The sequence below is a fragment of the Hordeum vulgare genome, chromosome 1H (assembly GCF_904849725.1).
Source record: "Hordeum vulgare subsp. vulgare chromosome 1H, MorexV3_pseudomolecules_assembly, whole genome shotgun sequence".
Lineage (NCBI taxonomy): Eukaryota > Viridiplantae > Streptophyta > Magnoliopsida > Poales > Poaceae > Hordeum > Hordeum vulgare.
Window position 1 is genome coordinate 207,709,972 of NC_058518.1, and position 7,491 is coordinate 207,717,462.

The window sequence follows — 7,491 nt, forward strand, 5'->3', positions numbered from 1 at the left end:
TAACTCAATGAACACCTTCGGAGATACCTGTAGAGCATCTTTATAGTCACCCAGTTACTTTGCGACGTTTGATACACACAAAGCATTCCTCCGGTGTCAGTGAGTTATATGATCTCATGGTCATAGGAACAAATACTTGACATGCAGAAAAACAGTAGCAACAAAATGACACGATCAATATGCTATGTATATTAGTTTGGGTCTAGTCCATCACGTGATTCTCCTAATGACATGATCCAGTTATCAAGCAACAACACCTTGTTCATAATCAGAAGACCCTGACTATCTTTGATCAACTGGCTAGCCAACTAGAGGCTTGCTAGGGACAGTGTTTTGTCTATGTATCCACACATGTATATAAGTCTTCACTCAATACAATTATAGCATGGATAATAAACGATTATCTTGATACAGGAATTATAATAATAACTATATTTATTATTGCATCTAGGGCATAATTCCAACAGATGACAGCCGGGATAGGATGCCATGCTTCGAATCTCAACATCGAGAACCATAAGTTTCGCACCGACCTTATCGTATTAGAGTCTGAGGGATTGGATGTAATCCTAGGCATGGATTGGTTGGCCAAGTACGAAGGGAATATTGATTGTGCCCTTAAGTCTATTTTGCTCACCACCCCCTAGCAAAAGCGGATTAAGTACGTATCCCAGGGCCCGACACGGAGTAATCGGGTAAACACTCTCACGGGACTATTCCAGGAGGAAGTACCGATTGTGCAAGAACACCCAGATGTATTTCTGGAGGAATTGCTGGGCATGCCACCGGATAGAGAGATTGAGTTTCTGATTGAGCTATTACCCGGAATAGCCCCGATATCCAAGAGACCCTATCGGATGCCCGCAAACGATTTAGTAGAAATCAAGAAGCAAATTAAGGAGTTGTTGGACAAAGGGTATATTCGCCCAAGTTCCTCACCTTGGGGAGCCCCAGTGCTCTTGGTTGAAAAGAAGGATAAGTCTTTGAGAATGGTTGTCGGTTATCGTGCATTGAACGAGGCGACCATCAAGAACAAGTATCCCTTGCCGATGATCAATGATCTGTTTGACCAGTTAGTTGGAGCCCGAGTGTTCTCCAAGATCGATCTTTGATCCGGGTATCATCAGCTGAAAATTCGTGAACAAGATATACCCAAGACAGCCTTCCCCACCTGGTATGGTCTGTATGAGTACACGGTCATGTCATTTGGACTGACTAATGCCCCGGCATACTTTATGAATCTGATGAACAAGGTATTTATGGAATACTTGGACAAGTTTGTCGTGGTGTTCATCGACGACATATTGATATTCTCCAAGAACGAGGAGGTACACAAGGAACACTTACGTCTGGTTTTGGAGAAACTTCGAGAGCATCAGTTGTATGCGAAGTTCATCAAATTTGAATTTTGGTTGAAGGAAGTCGGATTCCTCGGACACGTCATTTCAGGAGAAGGAATAGCAGTGGACCCTGCCAAGGTCGCAGTAGTCACCGAATGGGTAGCACCCACTTCAGTTAAGGAGATCCGCAGTTTCCTTGGACTTGCCGGATATTACCGGAGGGTCATTGAGAATTTCTCAAAGACCACCAAGCCCATGACAGAGTTGTTGAAGAAGGAGTCCAAGTATGTTTGGACCGAGGAATGTGAAGCCAGTTTTCAAGAGTTGAAGAAACGTCTGGTTACAGCCCAGTGCTGATATTGCCGATCATTCGGAAGGTTTTCCAGGTTTATTGTGACACTTCTCGTCAAGGACTTGGAGGAGTGCTCATGCAATAAGGTGAAGTAGTAGCCTATGCATCTAGACAACTTAGGCCCCATGAGCTGAATTATGCCACGCATGACTTGGAACTAGCAGCCGTAGTGCACACTCTCAAGACCTGGAGACATTTCCTGATCGGAAATAGTTGTGATGTTTACACTGATCACAAGAGCCTGAAATATATCTTCACGTAGAAGGAGTTGAACCTCAGACAGAGGAGATGGCTAGAGTTGATCAAGGACTATGACATGAGATTGCATTATCACCCAGGGAAGGTAAATGTTGTAGCCGATGCCTTGAGCCGCAAGAGTTATGTGAACACACTCATAGTGGGAGGATTACCCCAGGAGTTAGCCGATGATCTCAGAGAGCTCAAATTGGAGATAGTTCCAAGAGTATTTGTAGCAACACTAGAAATTCAGTCCACCTTGACCGAAAAGATCCGCGAAGCACATAAATCAGACAAGGAGATAGCTGAGATAAAGCAGAGAATGAATGACGGGAAGGCTAAAGGTTTTCGTGAGGATGAACACGAAACCTTATGGTTTGAGGATCGCATCTATGTGCCCAATGATCCCGAACTCAGGAAGTTGATACTTCAGGAGGCCCACGATTCCCCGTATTTGATACATCCATGCAACACCAAGATGTATCTGGACTTGAAAGAGAGTTTCTGGTGGATAGGAATGAAGAAGGACATTGCCAAGTTTGTAGCAATATGCGATGTTTGTCGGCGAGAAAAGGCCGAGCATCAGAAGACAGCAGGATTGCTTCAACCTCTGCCGATACCCGAGTGGAAATGGGAGAAGCTTGGTATGGACTTCATCACAGGATTACCTAGGGCCCGTTCTGGTTATGATGCTATTTGGGTTGTGGTCGATCGTTTGACCAAGGTAGCTCATTTCATTCCCGTGAAGACTACTTACATGAGTGCCAAGCTGGCCAAAATATATATGACCAGGATCGTATGTCTGCATGGAGTTCCGAGGAGCATTTCGTCTGATAGAGGAACTCAATTCACATCAATATTCAGGCATCAACTACACGAAACATTGGGAACGAGATTGGAGTTCAGTACAACTTTTCACCCACAGACCGATGGACAGACCGAGAGAGTCAATCAGATTCTGGAGGACATGTTGAGAGCTTGCGCACTAGACTATGGGTCTAGCTGGGATGACAATGTGCTTTATGCCGAGTTCTCATACAACAACAGCTATCAGACCAGTCTGAAGATGGCCCCTTTCGAAGCTCTATACGGAAGGAGGTGCAGAACACCGTTGATGTGGGATGGTGTTGCAGACCGACAACTTTTTGGTCCCGACCTTATCCGAGATTCTGAAGAGAAGGTCAAGCTGATTCGTGACCGACTCAAGATAGCTCAGTCCAGGCAGAAAAGTTTTGCTGACATCAAACGCAAGGAAGTAACGTATGAAGTGGGAGACCGAGGATATCTTCGGGTGTCTGCACTTCGAGGAATTAAGAGATTTGGTGTGAAAGGAAAGTTAGCACCCCGATTCATTGGCCCCTACAAAATCCTTGAACGTAGACGCGAAGTTGCATATAAACTGGAATTGCCGGAAGGATTGTCCGAAGTTCATGATGTCTTCCATGTTTCCCAGTTGAAGAAATGCCACGCTAAGATGGCTGATATTCCGTTGAGAGATTGAATGCCCATAGAGGCCATACAGCTTGATAGTGATCTCACGTATGAGGAGAAGCCCGTCAGGATTCTCGAGACTGCCAACAGAGTTACCCGCAGCAAGATCATCAAGTTATCTAAGGTTTTGTGGAGTCACTACACCGAGGAACAAGCCACCTGGGAACGAGAAGAGGATCTTCGACGAGACCTCCCGCACCTGTTTTCTAGCCAACCCGAATCTCGAGGGCGAGATTCATCTTAAGGTGGGTAGGTTTGTAACATCCCAAATTTCCTACTTTGGAATGTTTTACAAATATAGCTAAGCATCTATGCATTTTGTTTGCAATAAAGTTTGCATTTAAATTCTTGCTTTTCTATTTTCCTTCCCACAAGAAATACCCCCCAAATAATTCTTGCAAGCAAGAAAGAGTGGAGGAATATGACCCTCCCAAATCAGGGATATTTTTGGAAATATTTGTGCCAAGAAAAACGAAAGTTTTAAGGAGAATTTAATTGCCAAAAAGAAAATAAAACCTTATGGGTTTTTCTGAAAAAACATTTTTTTTATTTTTTTTATTTTGGTCTTGGAAAAATGATAAACGAGTAAGAATTTTTTTTCTGAAAATTTTGGTATATAATACCCCTATATTTATATTTGATTTTATTTCCTTTTTCTTTATTTTTCTTTCTATTTTTAATTAAAATAGAAAATAGGAAACCTTAGTTTTTTTTGGAAACCACCCGGCACCAGATAGGCCCTGTGGGCCGAATCCTCACCTCGTCAGATCCGCAGGGATTACGGATCGGCCGCCCGCACCTTGCCCCCTCGCCTCTCTCTGTCTGGCCGTGGGCCCGACGCCTGATCTCTTTCCCTCCCTCGGCTATCTTCTTCCTTCCCGAGCACTTCTCTTTCCTTCCTCGTCTACGGCACCACGGGGCCGATCGGACCCGTTCTCTCTCCCCCTCGGACCGCGATTCCCTGCCTTCCCCGAGCCCTCTCTCCCCTATATAAGCCGCAGCCCCGGCCCCCCTCCTCGACCCCTCTTCCCCACGCCGTCACGCCGCCTCGCCCTGACTATGTTCCTCGCCGGAGCACGCACAGGAGACACCCCGGCACCCTACCGCGCCACCCCACTCCTCGCTACACCACCCGACGCCACCAGCAGCCACGCCACTGCCCTCGCAACCCATTTTTTCCTAAAGGCCCTGAGCTCCTCGCCCCACGCCACCGCTTCGCCTCACCGGAACTCCGAGCAGGAGCCGAAGCTCCCTGTTCTCCCGTGCTCGCCCCGACACCACACTCGCCTCGCCGTCGCCACCAATCGACGGAGGAGCTCCGCCGCCGTCCTCCCAAACCATCGGACGGCGCCGAGACCCGCCGGAGCCGCCGCCCCGACTCCACCACCACTTCTCTGCCACGCCGGAGAAGCCCCTGCAGACCCTCCCCACGGTGAGCCAACCCCATCTCTCCCTCCTCCATCCGATCTGTTTTTGATGGCTAGGATTAGATACCATGTACTCCTTCTGTTTTTAGTTGAGAACCGAGCCAGTTTTACTTCACTTACTATTTAGCCAAGAGGTTTTACTTACATACCGGCCATTTTCTGGTTATCCCCGCAACACACACCCCCTTAGCGAATCAGGAGCTGACACGTACCCCCTCCCGTTCACTAGTTAGCTTAGTCTGTTTTTCAGTTTTAATTAAAAAACAGAGAGAGTTCCAATTTTGTTTCCTCCATGAATTTTGATCCAGAACTCCAATGGAGTTGAATCTTTTTCCAGTAGATCACAATTGTTCTGTAGTTTTCGAAAACTTATTATTTGCCTATGTTTGAAATTTCAAAATTTGAATTAGATCAGATTTAGTTTAAATCTTGTTTTGCTTATTCTAGGAGTTTAAAAATAGCTTTTAATTTGATTCTTTTTTGCTTCTCCTTCCTAGTGATCATATCTTTCTGTAGTTTAATTTTCAAAAAAAATTTAAATATTTTTAGTTGGGGTTTTATCAAAAACAGATTCTTTTTTGCTTATGTTAAGTCATTTTCTTCACTTTATGCAATAGTAGCTTTATGCCAGTGATGTTTTCTTACGTGTTAATGATTATAGTGCTTATGGTGTGTATTTGTTTGTATCGATAGATCACCCGGAGTGCGAAGCGTGCTACTTAGAAGCGCTCGATAACGACAACTATCAGCAAGGCAAGTCATTTGATCATGTATTACCTATGTTTTATGCATTGTAGTTCTACCCTTCAAACACCATATTGCATGCTGAGTAGGTACTTGGAAACATTGGTTACTTGTTGTAGTATCAGGTGGTAGGCACCCAACAACCCTGTTACTTGGGCCGGTACGACAAATTTTATATTGCTATGCTTGTGTAGACGGGGTTCTGGTTGAGAGTTTATCATGAGTGATGCGAGAATAATTTAATAACCAATACCGATTAAGACAAGACTTTTCAAGACCTCGGGAAGCAAATGCAACTCTGGGTGAAGGACGGTTTAGATGGGCTCAATGGAGAAACCAGTGGACCACCCGAGATGCATGGAGATATGCCATGACATCTTGCGGAAAGCTTCACCCAGGCTCGAAGGGATGGACGGAGGCTTCAAGAACCAAGGCTTACCTGCATAGCGACAAGTCATTATGGGCTCTGGCTTGGTTGGACAACGCGGCGACTCTGGACAGGCGGTGCTAGCAGATGTAGAAGAATAGTAGGATTGGATGGGCACCTACAGGGGATCAGATGGACCCGTTGAAAGACCATGTTTTGATCATCCGGTCTTCAAACACCCCGAAGTGCGAGGACGTACCCGGAGGCGATCAAATTTTGTGGGGAACGTGTGCAAAACTCTGCAGAGTGCCCAAACCTAATCGATTAGCCATGTCCACGGTCATGGACAACTTGAGCCGAAGGCATTGAAATTTTCCTGATCTCTCAACACAATTTAAAAATGATGGGGGAATTATCGACAACTCGGGTACGATAATTGGTTGGCGGAACCATCTCGTTAACAACAAACAATGTAGCAATGTTTTGCTTTTAGCCCTCTCTTGATGTAGGAGAAAACTTTCTTTTCGCCAAAAACTTATAGCCCCACCTGCCATATATGCATGTAGAATAGTTGGTTATTATTTCACCCCCTCTCTTTGATGACTTGCTGGCATATTCCATATGCTTACCTACACGGCTACAACGTATCATGTTGCAGAGTATTTTTCCGACCAGGAGTGAGCCTACTATCTACGCTCGGTAATATGCCCTGGAGTAGGATGGACTCGTCTACCTTTGAAGCTTCCGCTAGTCTTTGTTAGTTATCTCATGAGATGGCCTTCAGCCACTTTATTGTAATCCATTATTGTAATAAAGTACTCAATATGAGATTTCGATTAATAAAGTTGTGTGATTGAACTCTTGATATATACACCGATGTACTGTGTGTACCAGCATGATCTTGGGATGGTACGGAAACACCAAAGACTTGGCCGTTTCAGGTCGGGTCGCTACATGTTGTTGTTGTTGTTGTTGTTGTTGTTGTTGTTGTTGTTGTTGTTGTCGTCGTTGTTGTCTTTGTTATTTTTTTGCCGTCATTTTCGTCGTCATCGTCGTCTTCGTTGTTGTTGTTGTTGTTGTTTTTCTTGGTGCTATTGTTGTTCCTGTTGTTGTTCATGTTCTTGTTGTTGTCTTCGTCATCGTTGTCTTGGCTGTTCATGTTGTTGATGTTGTTGTTGTTGTCTTCGTCATCGTCCTCGTTGTGTTTGGTTGTAGTTGTTGTCGTTGATGTCGTTGTTGTCGTTGTAGTCGCTATTGTCGCCGTTGTTGTTGTTGTTGTTGTTGTTTCTGTTGTTGTTCTTGTTGTTGTTGTTGTTGTTGTTCTTGTTCTTGTCGTTGATGTCGCTTTTGTCATTGTTGTCGCTATTATCGTTGTTGTTGTTGTTGTCGTTGTTGTCGTTGTTCTCGTCATTGTAGTTGTTTTTCTCATTCTTGTCGTCGTCTTATTTGTTGTTTTGTTGTTGCTATTGTTGTTGTTGTTGTTGCTGTCATTGTTGTTGTTGTTGTTGTTGTTGTTGTTGTTGTTGTTGTGGC